The following is a 21,421-nucleotide window of genomic DNA, read 5'->3' as shown; positions in this document are numbered from 1 at the left end:
TATTTGCAAACGAAGCAACTGACAAAGGATTAATCTATCATTTTCTTATAGTCTGAAAACTTCCTTTAAATTCTTGTAATCCAACATCTACCTTTGATAAATTCTTTAATTATTTGTTTTTCTGAAACCATCTTTATTTCCCTTTCAAATTTGAAAGGTATTTTTGTTGGATACAGCATTTTATTTTATTTGCATTTTTTTTTTAATCAGTCATCAACTTTATACACATCACTGTATACATATCAATCCCAATCGCCCAATTCAGCACACCACCATCCCCACCCCACCGCAGTTTTCCCCCCTTGGTGTCCATACGTTTGTTCTCTACATCTGTGTCTCAACTTCTGCCCTGCAACCCGGTTCATCTGTACCATTTTTCTAGGTTCCACATACATGTGTTAATATACGATATTTGTTTTTCTCTTTCTGACTTACTTCACTCTGTATGACAGTCTCTAGATCCATCCACGTCTCAACAAATGACTCAATTTCGTTCCTTTTTATGGCTGAGTAATATTCCATTGTATATATGTACCACAACTTCTTTATCCATTCATCTGTAGATGGGCATTTAGGTTGCTTCCATGACCTGGCTATTGTAAATAGTGCTGCAGTGAACATTGGGGTGCATGTGTCTTTTTGAATTACGGTTTTCTCTGGGTATATGCCCAGTAGTGGGATTGCTGGGTCATATGGTAATTCTATTTTTAGTTTTTTAAGGAACCTCCATACTGTTCTCCATAGTGGCTGTATCAATTTACATTCCCACCAACAGTGCAAGAGGGTTCCCTTTTCTCCACACCCTCTCCAGCATTTGTTGTTTGCAGATTTTCTGATGATGCCCATTCTAACTGGTGTGAGGTGATACCTCATTGTAGTTTTGATTTGCATTTCTCTACTAATTAGCGATGTTGAGCATCTTTTCATGTGCTTCGTGGCCATCTGTATGTCTTCTTTGGAGAAATGTCTATTTAGGTCTTCTGCCTATTTTTGGATTGGGTTGTTTGTTTCTTTAATATTGAGCTGAATGAGCTGTTTATATATTTTGGAGATTAATCCTTTGTCCGTTGATTCGTTTGCAAATATTTTCTCCCATTCTGAGGGTTGTCTTTTCGTCTTGTTTATGGTTTCCTTTGCTGTGCAAAAGCTTTGAAGTTTCATTAGGTCCCATTTGTTTATTTTTGTTTTTATTTCCATTACTCTAGGAGGTGGATCAAAAAAGATCTTGCTGTGATTTATGTCAAAGAATGTTCTTCCTATGTTTTCCTCTAAGAGTTTTATAGTGTCCAGTCTTACATTTAGGTCTCTAATCCATTTTGAGTTTATTTTTGTGTATGGTGTTAGGGAGTATTCTAATTTCATTCTTTTACATGTAGCTGTCCAGTTTTCCCAGCACCACTTATTGAAGAGGCTGTCTTTTCTCCATTGTATATCTTTGCCTCCTTTGTCATAAATTAGTTGACAGTAGGTGCATGGGTTTATCTCTGGGCTTTCCATCTTGTTCCATTGATCTATGTTTCTGTTTTTGTACCAGTACCATATTGTCTTGATTACTGTAGCTTTGTAGTATAGTCTAAAGTCAGGGAGTCTGATTCCTCCAGCTCCGGTTTTTTCCCTCAAGACTGCTTTGGCTATTCGGGGTCTTTTGTATCTCCATACAAATTTTAAGATGATTTATTCTAGTTCCGTAAAAAATGCCATTGGTAATTTGATAGGGAGTGCATTGAATCTGTAGATTGCTTTGGGTAGTATAGTCATTTTCACAATATTGATTCTTCCAATCCAAGAACATGGTATATCTCTCCATCTGTTGGTATCATCTTTAATTTCTTTCATCAGTGTCTTAATAGTTTTCTGCATACAGGTCTTTTGTCTCTCTAGGTAGGTTTATTCCTAGGTATTTTATTCTTTTTGTTGCAGTGGTAAATGGGAGTGTTTCCATAATTTTTCTTTCAGATTTTTCATCATTAGTGTATAGGAATGCAAGAGATTCCTGTGCATTAATTTTGTATCCTGCTACTTTACCAAATTCATTAATTAGCTCTAGTAGTTTTCTGGTGGCAGTTTTAGGATTCTCTATGTATAGTATCATGTCATCTGCAAACAGTGACAGTTTTACTTCTTCTTTTCCAATTTGTATTCCTTTTATTTCTTTTTCTTCTCTGATTGCCGTGGCTAGGACTTCCAAAAGTATGTTGAATAATAGCGGTGAGAGTGGACATCCTTGTCTCGTTCCTGATCTTAGAGGAAATGCTTTCAGTTTTTCACCGTTGAGAATGATGTTTGCTGTGGGTTTGTCGTATATGGCCTTTATTATGTTGAGGTAGGTTCCCTCTATGCCCACTTTCTGGAGAGTTTTTATCATAAATCGGTGTTGAATTTTGTCAAAAGCTTTTTCTGCATCTATTGAGATGACCATATGGTTTTTATTCTTCAATTTGTTAATATGGTGTATCACATTGATTGATTTGTGTATATTGAAGAATCCTTGCATCCCTGGGATAAATCCCACTTGATCGTGGTGTATGATCCTTTTAATGTGTTGTTGGATTCTGTTTGCTAGTATTTTGTTGAGGATTTTTGCATCTATATTCATCAGTGATATTGGTCTGTAATTTTCTTTTTTTGTAGTATCTTTGTCTGGTTTTGGTATCAGGGTGATGGTGGCCTCATAGAATGAGTTTGGGAGTGTTCCTTCCTCTGCAATTTTTTGGAAGAGTTTGAGAAGGATGGGTGTTAGCTCCTCTCTAAATGTTTGATAGAATTCACCTGTGAAGCCATCTGGTCCTGGACTTTTGTTTGTTGGAAGATTTTTAATCACAGTTTCAATTTCATTACTTGTGATTGGTCTGTTCATATTTTCTGTTTCTTCCTGGTTCAGTCTTGGAAGGTTATACCTTTCTAAGAGTTTGTCCATTTCTTCCAGGTTGTCCATTTTATGGGCATAGAGTTGCTTGTAGTAGTCTCTTAGGATGCTTTGTATTTCTGCGGTGTCTGTTGTAACTTCTCCTTTTTCATTTCTGATTTTATTGATTTGAGTCCTCTCCCTCTTTTTCTTGATGAGTCTGGCTAATGGCTTATCAATTTTGTATATCTTCTCAAAGAACCAGCTTTTAGTTTTATTGATCTTTGCTATTGTTTTCTTTGTTTCTATTTCATTTATTTCTGCTCTGATCTTTATGATTTCTTTCCTTCTGCTAACTTTGGGTTTTGTTTGTTCTTCTTTCTCTAGTTCCTTTAGGTGTAAGGTTAGATTGTTTACTTGAGATTTTTCTTGTTTCTTTAGGTAGACTTGTATGTCTATAAACTTCCCTCTTAGAACTGCTTTTGCTGCATCCCATAGGTTTTGGGTCGTCGTGTTTTCATTGTCATTTGTCTCTAGGTATTGTTTGATTCCCCTTTGATTTCTTCAGTTATCTCTTGGTTATTTAGTAACGTATTGTTTAGCCTCCATGTGTTTGTGTTCTTTACGTTTTTTTCCCTGTAATTCATTTCTAATCTCATAACGTTGTGGTCAGAAAAGATGCTTGATATGATTCCAGTTTTCTTAAATTTACCAAGGCTTGATTTGTGATCCAAGATGTGATCTATCCTGGAGAATGTTCCGTGCGCACTTGAGAAGAAAGTGTAATCTGCTGTTTTTGGATGGAATGTCCTATAAATATCAATTAAATCTATCTGGTCTATTGTGTCATTTAAAGCTTCTGTTTCCTTATTTATTTTCATTTTGGATGATCTGTCCACTGGTGTAAGTGAGGTGTTAAAGTCCCCCACTATTATTGTGTTACTGTCGATTTCCTCTTTTATTGCTGTTAGCAGTTGCCTTATGTATTGAGGTGCTCCTATGTTGGGTGCATATATATTTATAATTGTTATATCTTCTTCTTGGATTGATCCCTTGATCATTATGTAGTGTCCTTCCTTGTCTCTTGTAACATTCTTTATTTTAAAGTCTATTTTATCTGATATGAGTATAGCTACTCCAGCTTTCTTTTGATTTCCATTTGCGTGGAATATCTTTTTCCATCCCCTCACTTTCAGTCTGTATGTGTCCCTAGGTCTAAAGTGGGTCTCTTGTAGACAGCATATATATGGGTCTTGTTTTTGTATCCATTCAGCAAGCCTGTGTCTTTTGGTTGGAGCATTTAATCCATTCACGTTTAAGGTAATTATCGATATGTATGTTCCTATGACCATTTTCTTAATTGTTTTGGGTTTGTTTTTGTAGGTCCTTTTCTTCTCTTGTGTTTGCCACTTAGAGAAGTTCCTTTAGCATTTGTTGTAGAGCTGGTTTGGTGGTGATGAATTCTCTTAGCTTTTGCTTGTCTGTAAAACTTTTGATTTTTCCATCAAATCTAAATGAAATCCTTGCCGGGTAGAGTAATCTTGGTTGTAGGTTCTTCCCTTTCATCACTTGAAGTATATCATGCCACTCCCTTCTGGCTTGTAGAGTTTCTGCTGAGAAATCAACTGTTAACCTTATGGGAGTTCCCTTGTATGTTATTTGTCGGTTTTCCCTTGCTGCTTTCAATAATTTTTCTTTGTCTTCAATTTTTGCCAATTTGATTACTATGTGTCTTGGCGTGTTTCTCCTTGGGTTTATCCTGTATGGGACTCTCTGCGCTTCCTGGACTTGGGTGGCTATTTCCTTTCCCATGTTAGGGAAGTTTTCAACTATAATCTCTTCAAATATTTTCTCTGGTCCTTTCTCTCTCTCTTCTCCTTCTGGGACCCCTATAATGCAAATGTTGTTGTGTTTAATGTTGTCCCAGAGGTCTCTTAGGCAGTCTTCATTTCTTTTCATTCTTTTTTCTTTAGTCTGTTCCGCAGCAGTGAATTCCACCGTTCTGTCTTCCAGGTCACTTATCCGTTCTTCTGCCTCAGTTATTCTGCTATTGAGTCCTTCTAGTGTAGTTTTCATTTCAGTTATTGTAGTGGTCATCTCTGTTTGTTTGTTCTTTAATTCTTCTAGGTCTTTGTTAATCATTTCTTGCATCTTCTCAATCTTTGCCTCCATTCTTATTCCGAGGTCCTGGATCATCTTCACTATCATTATTCTGAATTATTTTTCTGGAAGGTTGCCTATCTCCACTTCATTTAGTTGTTTTTCTGGGGTTTTATCTTGTTCCTTCATCTGGTATATAGCCCTCTGCCTTTTCATATTTTCTGTCTTTCTGTGAATGTGGTTTTTGTTCCACAGGCTGCAGGATTGTAGTTTTTCTTGCTTCTGCTGTCTGCCCTCTGGTGGTTGAGGCTATCTAAGAGGCTTGATGGGAGGCTCTGGTGGTGGGTAGAGCTGACTGTTGCTGTGGTGGTCAGAGCTCAGTAAAACTTTAATCCACTTGACTGTTGATGGGTGGGGCTGGGTTCCCTCCCTGTTAGTTGTTTTGCCTGAGGCAACCCAACACTGGAGCCTACCTGGGCTCTTTGGTGGGGCTAATGGTGGACTCTGGGAGTGCTCACGCCAAGGAGTACTTCCCAGAACTTCTGCTGCCAGTGTCCTTGTCCTCACGGTGAAACAGAGCCACCCCCTGCCTCTGCAGGAGACCTTCCAACACTAGCAGTTAGGTCTGGTTCAGTCTCCCCCAGGGTCACTGCTCCTTCCCCTGGGTCCCGATGCACACACTATTTTGTGTGCGCCCTCCACGAGTGGGGTCTCTGTTTCCCCCAGTCCTGTCGAAGTCCTGCAATCAATTCCCACTAGGCTTCAAAGTCTGATTCTCTATGAATTCCTCCTCCCGTTGCCGGACCCCCAGGTTGGGAAGCCTGACGTGGGGCTCAGAACCTTCACTCCAGTGGGTGGACTTCTGTGGTATAAGTGTTCGACAGTCTGTGAGTCACCCGCCCACCAGTTATGGGATTTGATTTTACTCTGATTGCGCCCCTCCTACCGTCTCATTGTGGCTTCTCCTTTGTCTTTGGATGTGGGGTATCTTTTTTGTTGAGTTCCAGTGTCTTCCTGTCGATGATTGTCTAGCAGCTAGTTGTGATTCTGGTGTTCTCGCAAGAGGGAGTGAGAGCACGTCCTTCTACTCCGCCATCTTGGTTCCTCCTTTTATTTGCATTTTACTGAGATATAATTAACATAAAGAATTGTATAAGTGTAAGGTGTATACATCATAATTATTTGATTTACGTACATCATAAATATATCACAATAAGTTTAGTGAATATCCATCATCTCATAGAGATACAAAATTAAAGAAATTGAAAAAAATTTCCTTGTGATGAGAACTCTTAGGATTTACTCTCTTAACTCTCATATATAACATAGAGCAGTGTTCATTATATTTATTATGTTGTACATTACAAGTTAGTACTTATGTATCTTATAACTGCAAATTTGTACCCTTTGACTGCCTGCATCCAACCCCCCCGTACCCCCACCCTCCACCTCTCCTCATCACAAATCTGACCTCTTTACCTATGAGTTTGTTTTTTTGTTTCTGAGGTATAATTGACCTACAACACTGTTAGTTCCTGTTTTACAACATAGTGATTCGATATCTCTATACATTTCAAAATGAGCACCTTGATAAGTCTAGTTACTATATGTCATCATACATAATTATTGACTATATTCTCCACGCTGCCTATTTCATACCCATGTCTCAATTATTTTGCAACAGGAAGTTTGTATCTCTTAATCTCCCTTACATTTTTCTTTCCTCCCTCCAACGTCTCCCCTCGGGCAACCACTTGTTTGCTCTCTCTATCTATAACTCTGTTTCTATTTTGTTGCATTTGTTCATTTGTTTTGATTTTTAGTTTCCACATATAAATGAAATCATATGGTATTTGTCTTTCTGACTTATCTCACTTAGCATAATAACCTCTAGGTCCATCCATGTAGTCACAAATGACAAGATTTTCTTCTTTTTTATGGCTGAGTATATTCCGTTGTATTTATACATACCACATCTACTTTATCCATTCATCTACTGATGGGCACTTAGTTTGCTTCCATATCTTGGCTATGGTAAATAATGTGGCAATGAACATCAGCGTGCATATATCTTTTCTAATTAGTGTTTTTATTTTCTTGGGATAAATACCCAGGAGATGAATTGCTGGATCATATGGTAGTTCCACTTTCAATTATTTGAAGAATCTCCATACTGTTTCCCATAGTGGCTGCACCAATTTACATTACCACCAGTAGTGCACTAGAGTTCCCTTTCCTCCACGTCCTCAAAAACACTTGTTATCTGTTGTCTTTTTGCTAATAGCCTTCTAAGAGGTGTGAGGTGACATCTCATGGTGGTTTTGATTTGCATTTCCCTGATGATTAGTGATGTTGAACATCTTTTCATGTGCCTGTTGGCCATCTATATGTCTTCTTTGGCAAAATGTCTATTAAGGTTCTCTGCTCATTTTTGAATGGGTTGGTTTGTTTTTCTGATGTTGAATTTTATGCATTCTTTGTATGTGTTTAATATTAACCTCCTATCAGATGTATCAGAAGATGCAAATATCTTCTCCCAATCAATAAGGTGGGCTTTTTGTTTTGTTGACACTTTCCTTTGTTGTGCAAGAGCTTTTTAGTTTGATGTAATCCCACTTGTTTATTTTTGCTTTTGTTTCAGTTGCCTGAGGAGACATATCCAAAAAAAATATTACTAAGATTCAAGTCAAAGAGATTACTGCCTAGGTTTTCTTCTAGAAGTTTTATGGTTTCAGGTCTTAAATTTAAGTTTTTACTTCATTTTGAATTTTGTGCATGGTGTGAGAGAGTAGTCCAGTTTGATTCTTTTGCATGTAATTGTACAGTTTTCCCAACATTATTTATAGAAGAGGCTTTCTTTTCCCCATTGTATATTTTGCCTCCTTTGTTGTAGATTAATTGGCCATGAAAGTGAGGGTTCATTTCTGGGCTCTGTATTCTGTTCCATTCATCTGTGTGTTTGTTTTTGTGCCAGTACCATACTGTTTTGATAGCTGTAGGTTTGTAATGTATTTTGAAATCAGGGAGCATGATACCTCCAGCTTTGTTCTTCTTTCTCAAGATAGTTTTGGCTATTTGGAGTTTTGTGTGCTTCCGTACAATTTTTAGAATTATTTGTTCTAGTTCTGTGAAAAATGCCATTGGTATTTTTTTAAATAAATTTATTTATTTATGGCTGCATTGGGTCTTCGTTGCTGTGCGTGGGCTTTCTCTAGTTTCAGTGAGCAGGGGCTACTCTTCGTTGCAGTGCATGGGCTTCTCATTACAGTGTCTTCTCTTGTTGCAGAGCACGGCTCTAGGTGCACGGGCTTCAGTAGTTGTAGCACGTGGGCTCAGTAGTTGTGGCTCATGGGCTCTAGAGCACAGGCTCAGTAGTTGTGGTGCATGGGCTTAGTTGCTCTGTGACACATGGGATCTTCCCAGACCAGGGCTCGAACCCGTGTCCCCTGCATTGGCAGGTGGGTTCTTAACCACTGTGCCATCAGGGAAGTCCGCCATTGGTATTTTTGATAGGGATTATGTTGAATTTGCAGATTGCTTTGAGTAGTATGGTAATTTTAACAATACTACTTATCCCAGTCCTTGAACACGGTACATCTTTCCATCTGTTTGTGTCATCTTCAATTTCTTTCATCAGTATCATATAGTTTTCCATTTAAAAGTCTTTTTCCTCCTCAGTTAGACTTATTCTTAGGTATTTTATTCTTTTTGGTACAATTGTAAATGGGATTATTTTCTTAATTTGCTTTCTTATAATTTACTGTTAGTTTATAGAAATGCAACAGGCTTCTGTATATAAATTTTTTATCCTGTAACTTTACTGAATTCATTGGTGATTCCTAGTAGTTTTTGGTGGTGTCTTTAGAATTTTCTATGTATAGTATCATGTCATCTGCAAACAGTGACAGTTTTCCTTCTTCCTTTCCAATTTGGATACCTTTTATTTCTTTTTCTTGTCTGATTGCTGTGTCAAGGACTTTCAGTACTGTGTTAAATAGAAGTGGTGAGTGTGAGCATCTTTGTTTTGTGCTTGAGTTTAGATGAAAGGCTTTCAATTTGTCATTGTTGAGTATGATGTTAGATATGGGTTTGTCATAAATGGCCTTAATTATGTTGTTATATTCCCTCTATACCCACTTTGTTGAGTTTTTACCATAAATAAATGTTGAATTTGGTTAAGGATTTTTGTGTGTCTATTGGTTGCAGGGACAAGTGTCCCAGATCTAGTGTCAGCCTGCTGGTGGGCGGGGCTGGTTCATGACATGGCTAGCTGTGGCGTCTTTGGTGTTCCCAAGCTGGTATCTGTATGCTGGTGGGTGGGGTCAGATCCTGAGGTGACTGACTGAGGGTCCCTAGGTGTCCCAGAGCTGGCATTGGCCTGCTAGTGGGTGGAACCAAGGCTCAGGGGGTCCTGAGGCTGGTGCAGGCCTGCTGAAGGGTGGTCTGGGTCCTCCTGACATGGCAGGTTGTGGGGCTTCAGTATTCTTAGGGTTAGTGTACCCCTGCCAGTATGTGGGACCAGGTCCTGGAGGTAGTAAAGGCCCACTGATCAGGGGAGCCAGGTCTGGGGTCTCTGGCTGAGGGGCACAGGGATCGTGGACCTGGTGTCAGTTCACAGGTGAGCAGGGCTGAAGCCTAGGGGGTTCTGGTGCTAGTGCTGGCTCACTGGTAAGTAGAGCCAGGTCCCAGGTTCTCTGACTCCAGGTCTCTGGGTGTCCTGGAGTTGATATGTTGTCCTGCTGGTGGGTGGGACTGGGGTCCAGGGTGTCCTGGAGATGGTGCCTGCTCACTGATGTGTGAGGTTGGTCCTAGGACTAGTGCTGGCCCCTGGTGAGCAGAGATGGGTCCCAGCATTTCTGGCTGCAGGGCTCTGGGGGTCTTGGTGTTAATGCCAGTGACCTGCTGTGTGGGGCTGGGCCCTGGCTCTTTGGTGGACAGGGACAGGTTCTGGGGTGGTGTGTGCTCAAGTGGTCTAAAGGCAGCTGGCTGGCTGGTGAGTGAGATTGTCTCATCCCAGCTAGGTGCTTGGCCTGAGGTGTCCCAGTACTGGTGCCAAGAAGCTGATGGGTGAGGCCAGGTACCAGTGCTAATAAGCTAGAGGGAAGATTCCAAAATAGTGCTTTCCAGCAACATTTTCTTGTGGTAGAACAATCTCCCAAAACTGACTGGGACCAGTGTCTATGTCTCCAGGGTGAATTCCAGTTGCCTTCTGACTCTCTGGGAAGCTCTCCAAGATCAGCAAGTGTGTCTGACCCAGGCTCCTTTCAAATTACTGCTTCTGCCCTGGGTGTCAGAGAGTGTGAGATTTTGTGTGCACCCTTTAGGAGCGGAGTCTCTATTTCCCACAGCCCTCTGGCTCTCCTAAAAGTAAGCTCTTCTGGCCTTCAAAGCCAAACTTTCTGGGGGCTCATCTTCCTGGTGTAGTATTCCCAGGCTGGGGAGCCTGATGTGGGGTTCAGACCCCTTGCTTCTTAGAAAGGAGCTCTATTATTATAACTATCCTCCATTTTGTGGGTCACCCACGCTGGGGTATGGGTCTTGACTATAACATGTCTCCAGCCCTCCTACCCATCTTGTTGTGGTTCCTTCCTTATTTCTTTTAGTGTAGAAGATCTTTTCCATTAGTCTTCTGGTCTTTCTCATCAACAAATGCTCTGTAAATAGTTGTAATTTTGGTGTACCTGTGGGATGAGGTGACCTCGGATTCTTGCTACTCTGCCATCTTGGCCACTCCTCTCCCTTGATGGATATAGCATTTTAATTTCACTTTAATATTTGTCCTTTGGCACTTTAATGGTGGTGCCCCATTTCCATGTCTCTCTAATTTCTGATAAAGATTCTGGGGTTTTTCTAATTGTTTGTTCTCTGTATATAATATGTCTCTCTACTCTGGCTTCTTTTCAGATTTTTCTTTATCACTGGTGCTCAGCAATTGGAATTTAATGTGCTCTATATAGTGCAGTTTTTTTGTTCGTTTGTTTGTCCTTCTTGGATTTTGTTGACGTCTTGGATGTGTAGGTCTAAAAGTTTCCTCAAATATGGAAAATTAGTGAGAATTAAAAAAAAAATTTCTGTCCACATTTTTCTCCTTTTATTACTCCAATTACATGTGTATTAGGAGGCTTAATATTGCCCCACAGGCCAATAAGACTGTTTTTCCCCCCTTCAGTCTTTTTCTTTCTGTGCTTCCATGTGCTTTCTATTACTATGTCTTCATGGTTACTGGTCTTTTATTCTGTAATGTGTAACCTGCTCTTAAATACCCAGCAATTTTTTTATTTGATATGTTATATTTTTAAGTATAAAACTTCTATATGATTCCTTTATATATCTTATTTCTCCCCACATTAAGTTCTTTTTTCCTTAAAATTTTTGAGGTATAGTAGCTTTTTGAAAGTCCTTAGCTACTAATTCTGTTATCTCTGCCATTGTTGAGTTTCTTTTCATTGTTGATTTTTTTTCCTGGTTATGGGCCATGTTTTCCATTTCTGTACACATCTAATATTTTTTTTATTGCATCATGGCATTGTAAATGTTAGATTTTCTGGGGTCTGAATTTTTTTTTATCCCACTTTAAAGAGTATTGAAGTTCATTTTGGAAGGTATATAATTTACTTTCATATCTGGTTGACTCTTTAGGGACTTATAATCCAGATTTTGTAGAGCAGGTTTAGAGTAGCCTTTATTCCATGGTTTCTATCATGTTTGAATTTTATCATGTTTGAACTTTTCTAGCTAATGTTCTGAGTTGTCAGTGGAGTTTCTTTACATTAGTCGGTGGGACTGCAAATGTTTCACAGGTGTAAACTCTAAAATAACTTCACTTTACAGTTCCTAGTGGTTCTTTGACTAGTCTTGTGTACTTTCACCCTGTGCCTTTGCACTTTAGATTCAGTGGTGAAATCAAGAGGACCATAGCCAATATTCTGAACCTCTTTTTCTATATTATTCCCTTCTCTCTTTTATTCTATCCAATAAGTTACAGTTGTCTCTGCTATTGCAAGCTGAATTTCTATCTCTTTATCTCAGAGAGTGCAGTGTACACTGCTTAGTATCCACCACCCTTGTCTTCATTCTGGAAATGACTCCAGCCAGAAAGCAAGCAAAGTTATGTTTCTATCATTTGTTTCCCTTTTCTCTGGGGTCACAGTTGTCTGTTGTCCACTGTCAGAAAAATTTTATTTCATATATTTTTCTCTGTTTTCTAGTTGCTACTCAAGAGAGAAAGTCTGGTAGCAATTTTTCTAATAAGGCTGGCAGCAAAAGTCCTGGTCAGTTTTTCCTCAACATTTTATTATTAAAAATTTTAAATATACAAAAAAGTAAAGAATTTTACAGTTAACATTTGCATCCTTACCATCTAGATTCTACCATTCATATTTTTTATCTCACATGTGTCCATATATTCACCTTGGTATCCATCCATTGATAAAATTTATTTTTATAGATTTTAAAATAAATTGCAGACATCCATACACTTCCTGTTACATACTTCAGCATGCATACCATTAATTAGAATTCTATATTTGTTTACAGATTTTTAAAATATATGCAGATTTCTATATACAGTGAAATGCACAAATCTCAAATATATGTTCACTGAGCTTTGATGAATGCTGTATTTAATCCCCATCTTGATATTGAATATTACAATCAACTTAGAGAGCTCACTCATACCCTTTCCCATTTAATTTCCAGCCCTATCCTCCGAGAGGTCATCACCATTTTGATTTTTCCATCATAGATTTTTTTAACATGTTCTAACAAGGAAATGGAATTATTTATAATGAATTCTTGTCTATAAGGATTCTTTTACTTATCATAATGATTTTTTGAGATTTATCCATGTTATTGCATGTATTAGTATTTTATTCCTTTTTATTGTGTAGTATTTGTCCATTGTATAAATATATAATAGCTGTTTTTCATTCTACTGTTGCTAGACATTTTGTTTGTTTCCAGTCATTGGCCGTTGTAAATAAAAGTGTTATGAACAATTTTGTATGAGTCACCTATGGACATATATTTTTATTTCTATTTGGTAAATCTAGAATTGGAATTGCTGGGTGATTGGGGTAAGTATTTATTTAGTTTTCAAAGAAACTGCTTAAATTTTATCTAAGTAGTTGTACCATTTTATATTACCACCAAAAAATGGATTTTTTATCACTCCACATCTCGCCTGTTTGATAAAATCAAACTTCAAATTTTAACTGTTTATGAAGGGGTAAATCTTCTAGTAATAGCTCATTATAGTTCTAGTTTGAATTCCACTGGTGAGTTGATGTTAAGCAATTTTTTTAACCTGTTTTTGACCATTGTTTGTATGTTTTGTTTTGAAGTGTCTGCTCAAAATTTTGCTCATTTTTTTGAGTTTTTTTATTGAGTTGCAAGAACTGGCAATATATTCTAGATGAGCAGAGGTTTTAACTTTGGATATCCAATTTATCAATTTTTCTTTAATGGTTACTGCTTTCTGTGATCTGTCTGAAAACATTTTTCATTTCTTAAGTCAAAAAGATACTCTCTTATGTTTAGTTTTTTAAGCTGATGGTTTTAGCTTTTATGCACACATATGGCTCATGTTAAACTAATTTGATATAAGGTGTGAGAAAGATGTCAAGGTTAATGTTTTTTTCAAAAGAATATTCAATTGTTCTGGCCCATTTTTTGAGAAAAATCTTTCCGTTTTCCATTGGATAATTACACACCTTTGTCAAAAATCAAATAATTATATAAGTCCGTGTTCAGTTCTGGGTTTTTTACCTGTTGATCCTTAATGTCAGTGACATACTGTCTTGATTATGGTAGCTTTGTATTATTTCTTGAAGACATGTAATACAAGATGTCCAAATTTGCTTTTTCAAGAATGATATTTATTTTCTATGTTCTTTGTATTTCATATACATTTCAGATTAAAATTTGAAATTTTCAAAAAATAAGTCCTGCTGACATTGTTTTTAAATTGCTCTAAATATAGAAAAATTTGCAGAGAATTGACAGCTTAACAATATTGAATTTTCCAACTTATGAACATGTATATCTCTCCATTTTTTAGGTCTTCTTTAATTTCCTTTAGTAACATTTTATAGTTTAGTGCACATCTTACACATCTTAAAAAAACTTTATTCCTAATTACTTGGCCTTTGATGCTATTGTAAATGGATTTTTAAAATATTCATATTTTTTGTTGCTAGTACAGAGAACTACAGTAAATGTATGTATCTTAACTTTGTATACTGCATTTTTTCTAAATTCACTTAGTACTCTGATGTATATACATGAGAGTAATGCATACAAATGTCCACTAAAATCATGTGAAAAATGTTCATAGTGGCACCCTTTTGTAATAGCCAAAAATGAAACCATACAAATGTTCATCTACAGAAAACTGGATAAATAGTTATATAATCAATGGGATATGATACAGCAATAAACATGAATGAACTATTACATACGAAAACATGGATAAACTTTGCAAATTTTTTGAGTGAAAGTACCCAGACACAAGTAATTTTATCTATATAAGATTCAAAAGCAGATAAAACAAATATATGATGAGAGAAGGCAGAAAATATGATTAAACTTTGAAGAGGAAGGAGGGAGGTAATTAGATGGGGGTAACTGAGAAGCTTCTGAGATAATAAGTAATGATCTATTTTCTCGCATGTTTGGGGGTTAACTGGGTATATTAATTTTGTCCTCATTCATGTATATTGTACAGTTGTTATTTGTGTACTTTTTATGTGTGCTGTATTTCAATGTCAAAATTTTACTTAAAACATTCCCCTACTTATTCTTGTATAGATTTTGTAAACCAAAGTGTTATAATTCAGTATTGTTTTGAGGAAATTATATTCAGTCACTAACTGATGAAGAGTAAAACTGTAGTGAGGAAAGGATGAGCGACTCTAATATAACAACGGATGAACTGAAAGATTTAACAATACACTAAAAATAGGGAAGGGGAAATCACCTTACAATTGCTTAAGCAAGTTCTTTTTTTTTTTGCACATGTAAGTAAAAGTCATTTTGTTTACTATATCACTAATAAACTTCCGGGTAACATTTTTTAAATAGTTCATATTTTCCTAATAAAAATTCAACAATGGGGAACATTTATAAAAAAATAATTGGGCTGGACACATGAATAATTGTGGAGTAAAGAAATATTGCCTCTAGGATTCTCCATTTCATTTTACTTCTTTTCTAAGCCATTTAATCTGGAGCCTGCTGATTGGGTAGAACAGACAGGTAACTGCCTAAAGTGACCATATATAAAAGTTTCTAAAACATCAAGGGAATGGATTAAAACACAGTTTTTAGAAGTAATTCTTTATTTAACTAGCAAAAAGGAAAACTGAAAATGCTTCAGTTGTGATAAATACATACACATCTACACACACAAAAAAGGGAGTAATATGGTATTACAGAAAAGTGCGAAATGTTTTACTAATTTTTTCAAGACATTTCCTATGAATCAATTAGGAGTTAATTATTGAATTTATTTCTCAATGTAAATTTTATTTATAGATATTAAGTTCTTTCCATTCTTATTAGATAATATTGAATATATTCAATATTATATTGAAAAGCAATTAAAGAATATCTATTTCAAAATAAACCTTATTATTAGCCTGCCCATAGCATCTACTATAGGTTTCCATATCACACTTTTTATACTGTTTGATATGTATCCTTCCAGGTACTTGGCCCTGGGGCATAGCATGCAGAGGGATGAAACTGAGTATTAACTAGCCTCAAAACCATGAATAATTCTGCAGGCTCATAATATTAGCTGAGGCTTTGCTTAGAGAGCTATCGTCATTGCCTGAACAAGAAAGAAACTTCTCTTAAAAATATTGTTTATAATTAAGTTCCAGAGGCATTGGATGGTTTAGAGGAGGCACAGGCTCAATGGAACATTAGGAGATGATTGTTCTCCAGCAGAGGATAATAAACAGATCACATGCTTCCACAGAGGCAACTCTGGCTTTCATGCTTTTCTTTTAATTAGTATTTAATTGCTTAAACTGGTAATTTTCTCTCTTAAAAGCATCAATAGTTCTCAATAATAGGCACCTGATTAAATAGTCTATAATTCTTATGTGTCCTATACCTATCTAATGTTAGAGATAAGCCAGTCCATTTCCTTCCACTCCTCCAGTTCACTGTGGGTAAAAATCTTAGTAATTGCCTTCTACAGGATGTTAAGAAACATCAATATCCCACTATGGAGAGATGGGATTCTTATTGTTTGCTAGCTGATGCATGACTGAACTCCAGAATCCTTAGAATCTGCTTCTTAGGGCCATTCCTGTACTAAGTCTCAGATTCAGTTCCTAGAAACAGAGACTAAGACAAGGATTTGAGAACACACGATTTATCAAGGATTTTCTCTTAGGAGAAAAGATTTACATAAAGAAAGAGGGATGACACAGTGGAGACCCATGCAAGGATGTGGTCTCAGGTGAAGTCTAAACTGCATACGTTGCAACACAAAGTTGATCCCAACTTGAGGCAAAAGGAGTAGGAATTTGTGCCCCCTTTTAGTCAGTCCTTGGCTGTAGGCTTCCCCTGGATGGGCAAAACCTCTCAGTGAGGCATCTTCTATTTTGCCAAGGGCAGTTTTACAAAGAAGAGGGAATCTTTGAGCCATTAGAAGTCAACTCTCACAACAGCTGGGAAATGGATGCACTGGCTCAGAAAAGTGGGCTGGTAACTCTGCTATAAGAAGTGAGTTATGGCAAGAGCGAACAGTTAAAATATGAAATTGATATATAATTTCATAACTTGCAACCTATCTGGTAACTGATATTTTATCAAAAAGTGATAAAAATGTCTGCAATGAATATGCTTTATTATCTTTCAAGAACTGAAATAAAGATACTTCAAAATAGTATTACATAATAATTTTTCCTTATTTTTGTAATCTAAGATTATTTATTACCTGTATTGTAATTAGCAATAAAATAGTATTTAATTAACTCTAGTAAGTAGCTAAATCATTGGTTATATCAACACTTGAAATCATCTATCTTGGGTAGAAAACCAAATATATAATAAAAAAAATTTAATGTGGAAGCAAGGGAAGAATACTCTTGATTGTAATATCATATTTGTATAATTGTTGTTATATATCTTATTTGAAAATGACATTCCTTTATGTCTGAGGTTTATGCTAAGATAAACCACCTATAAAACACAATATATAAATGAGGCTACATATAAATTTTTTGGAAAACCTTCTGGAATAACTAATAAAGAAGCAGTGTAGAGGCTGGACTTTTATAAACTCATCAATCTGGCTGAGTTGTCTATAGGCAGGAGTCCCTACTAACAGCTTCTGTCAGTGTCCTGATGGATCTCACTGGATTTTATTTGTAGTGAGAGAATGACAAGATGCTCTATTGTGAATGAAGGTCCTCTTCACCACCAGATTTATCAAGCAGGCACTCATTAACAAAATCACACCACTCATTTTTTCATTCCGGGACTGTTTGCTGATTTGTGTTCCAAGAAGAGGACGAGCAATTTCTAATGATAAAAGAAAGCCCATGAAATGGTGATAAAAATGTACATTTTTATAACACTGTGCAGTTTTTCAACCACTGTCACATTTTTCCTCTCATTTGATTGTTGCAACTGCACTATGAAGTTGGCAGGGCATAACATAGCTGGATTTTTGGTTTATTTGTTTTACATTTTTTCTTTATTGTTTTTGGTGAAAAACAGACGTTCAAACATATCTAAGGTAATATAGAGAGGAAGTGTTAGATCCAAAACCAGACTCTAGTCCATTTCCTGATATCTCCAAAGCTTTTTAAAATTTATAATGGTACAGTGTTTTCTCTCAATAGGTAATGAAGCATTTTATAAATATATGTTTGTAAAAAATACATATCATTATTTTTACTTTATGAATGAAATACATCAGTCACATAATCCTAGAGGTTTAATAACACAAAGTTTAGTAGGCTCCGCTTGATACTTCCCTGTATTTAGAGAATTACAATTTTACTAATCACTACCTTTTCAGTTGTTAGCAGCGGAACTTACACTTGGCGGAGGATTTTAGCAATGGAATGATGTTTAGCAAAGTGGCCCAAATTCAGGAAGCAAGCTAAAAGAATGTGGCAGTACAATTCAAAATACCTTCCCAACAGGAGGCAGTTTAACACATTTGCTCTGTTCAGTTTACTGCGCAGTGCGGTTATGTCAGCTGCTTAACTCAAAGATGACTCAAGTGCAGCTCCCCTCCCTTCTAACGAGGAGACAGCAGGTGCAAAGATCACATTCCTTTCCTGATGTGGAAACATGGCATTCAGCAGAGTAGGCAGGGACTCAAATCAAACAATAGCTGTCAAGAGCGTGAACCCTACAGAATAACTGCCAACCTCCTGCACTCCTCAGATTCCAACCTCTTCACCTCCAGCTGACTCCATCTTCCTGTTCAATCTGATCTTTAGGAATGATTCCAACAGTGGAGAATAAACAGCAAGGGTTCAAGAAAATAAAATGAGACAGTCAGATACGTTTACGGCCCATTTAGAAATCTGTGTGCTCTTACAAGTCTTACATCCGGCAGTGTACCACAAGGCAAAAAGGGGAAATCTGAAGGGGTTAACATCAGCTTCATTATGTGGCAGCTGGTTTATATCTGAGGCTTTGTGCTCATGCCAGTCTCAGGCCCAGGTAATTTATAATAGCCTAAAGTTCCAATATAAAAAGCACATACCTGCAAGGAGACATGTCAGCTTCCCTTACGTAGCCTGTCATTTCCTTGGAAACACAATAATTAAGATGTCTGATATAACTGCTTCTGCCAGAAATATTTTTAGATTTCAGCCCATTTCAAGAAACTCTGAATTCAAGGAGAGAATTATTAAATACTGCATGACAAACTAAGGAAAGTGGTCTTACAGATTTAGTCTGTCAAAAGGAACAGATACTTTATCTAAATCTCTCAACAGTAAGTAGAGGAATACCTAGACTTGAATTAAAAATAAAAGGATTGACAATAGTTTGATTAGAGCAAAAGCATATGAGATGGGAGAGAAACACGTACTCCTAACCAAATGCAGTTTTTCCACCTAGAAGACTGACACGGTTTTAAAGGTAGAATGGCATTGTCCCCTACTCTCAAATTAATGCAATTCCCTCTTCTGATTCCCCATATTATTCATAAACAAACTACTCATCATAGCATAAGGGTGCTACTGAGGGTGCTATTCAGTATCAATTTGCTTGCAACTATCAGAGGAGGCAACCCATGACATTTGTATGGTAAATTAATTTCCTGGAGGTATGATAAAACTATGTCAATTGCACTAAAATAATTTACATTGTAATATGTTTAACTTATAGAGGAATATGATTAGATATTTAAAGGAAGATTTAAATGCAGCGGGGTTAAAATAATTAAAAAGAGGCTGAAAAGTTCCCTTTAATAGTGAAGGCTATTTTTCTGACCTCTTTCAGGTTTCCTTAATAAAAGCTCTTATTATGAACTCAGGTGAGGCCATAAATTCAATTCAATTACAGTAAAACAGTCAATAGCTGTATGATGACAGCAAAAACTATATTACAATTTTATGATGAATATTAGGAGAAAGGGTAATTAAAAAGTCATTTAGCTTCAACTAACATTTGTTTAAAACTTAGTATGTGCCACGTAATGTGCTAGGTTACCACCCTGACATATGTTGTTATCTCATGTAATCCTCATGACTATCTACTGAAGGATCCATTTTGTTTCCATTTTTAAGCGACGGGACCGAATCTCAACATCATAGTTATCAAAAGGCAAATTTGTAATTTTTCTCTATTACACTTAGTCAGTGACTCTTTTAAGTTTGAATTACATTTCTTTAAAATTTTTATTATCTATTTGTTTACATGGAAGACCACTAAAAATAGCATGCTAAATTATAATTCTACCATATATCTACCATAACTCATTACACAAAAAAGTCCTAGAGAATGAGAAGACTTCATTTTGAGGAGCTATTTCAGCTACAATAATACTAGGCTAAATAGACTCCTATTCAAAATATGACTTAGAGGCTTATATGGACTTTGCTAATACAAATCAAAGAAGTAGAACCTTAATGATGTAATGTTTATTCTCCTTTCTTGCTCTATTTATTGCACTGATAATCTCTTTATCTCTAACTCTACTTCTACCTCTATCTCTATTTCTGTATCTATTTCTTTGTATACCTCCATATATATGTATACATCCTCCTATTTATCACCTATTTATTTATATTTGCTGCCTCCCCCATCCCAATAAAAAGTGAGCAGCACCTTGAAGGCAGAGAATGTGTTTGGTTCATTGACATTTTCCTTCATCTGATTCATAGCAAGTTCAATAAATATTTGCTGGATGAAGAAATGAAGTACTTATTGACTGTCTTATAGAAATGTCTGATTTACAGGTGTATTGGGTTGAATTATGTCCTCCCCAAATTCATGTCCATCCAAAACCTCAGAATGTGACCTTATTTGGAAATAGAGACTTTATAGGAGTAATTAGTTAAGGATCTGGAGATTAGATCCTCCTGGATTTAGAGTGGCTTAAATCCAATGACTGATGTCATTCTAAGAGGAAAGGGCACAGACACACAAAGAAAGCCATGTGAAGATGGAGGCAGTGATTGGAGTTATGCTGCCACAGACTAAGGAATGCCTGGGGCCACAAGAAGCTGGAAGAAGCAAGGAAGTATTTTTCCTTACAGCCTTCAGAGGGAGCATGGCCCTGCTGATGCCTTGATTTCAGACTCCCAGCTTCCAGAAAGAGTAAAGTTCTGTGTTTTAAGCCAACCAGTTTGTAGTACTTTGTCAGGGGTAGTCCTAGAAAGGTATTACAACAGGGAAGTCCATTTTGTATTTGATCAACTTTGGCTACAAAAAGAATTTGCCAGAGTCCACTCTTCCCAAAGAATTGAGCAAGGCATATGGGATGCAGAGGTGAATAGGATTAAGTGGTACCTGAGGAATTTACAGTTTTCTAGAGGAGACAGAAAAAGCACATAGACAATTGTAAATCACAAAAATGAGCAAGTTTGCTGAATGATAGAGACATAATAAAGTTACGAGGTATAAGAAAATCAATATTTTAGTTGTAAGAATATGAGAAAAAAGTTAATACCACTTTTATATGTATTCTGGTTGCTCCTATCTTAAAATAAGACAGTATGACAGTATGGCTACCATGAGTACACATGTGTGTGTATGTGTGTGTGTGTATCTGTGTGTATACATATATATGCCACAAGATTATTGCACCTGTCAGTTGTCTATTATATTTGTATTTATGTGTGTGTATGTATACACACACAGCCATACATGTGTAATAAATATATGTATGCATAGAAACAAATTGCTAGAATGCCTGGCCTAAAGTAGAGGTTTAAAGAAGAGAGTTGTGTCTTTGTCCTGGATCACTTAATAGTCTTAATTTTTAATTACTCT

Source organism: Eubalaena glacialis, chromosome 6 (assembly GCF_028564815.1).
Source record: "Eubalaena glacialis isolate mEubGla1 chromosome 6, mEubGla1.1.hap2.+ XY, whole genome shotgun sequence".
Classification (NCBI taxonomy): domain Eukaryota; kingdom Metazoa; phylum Chordata; class Mammalia; order Artiodactyla; family Balaenidae; genus Eubalaena; species Eubalaena glacialis.
Note: the sequence above shows the minus strand (reverse complement) of the source record.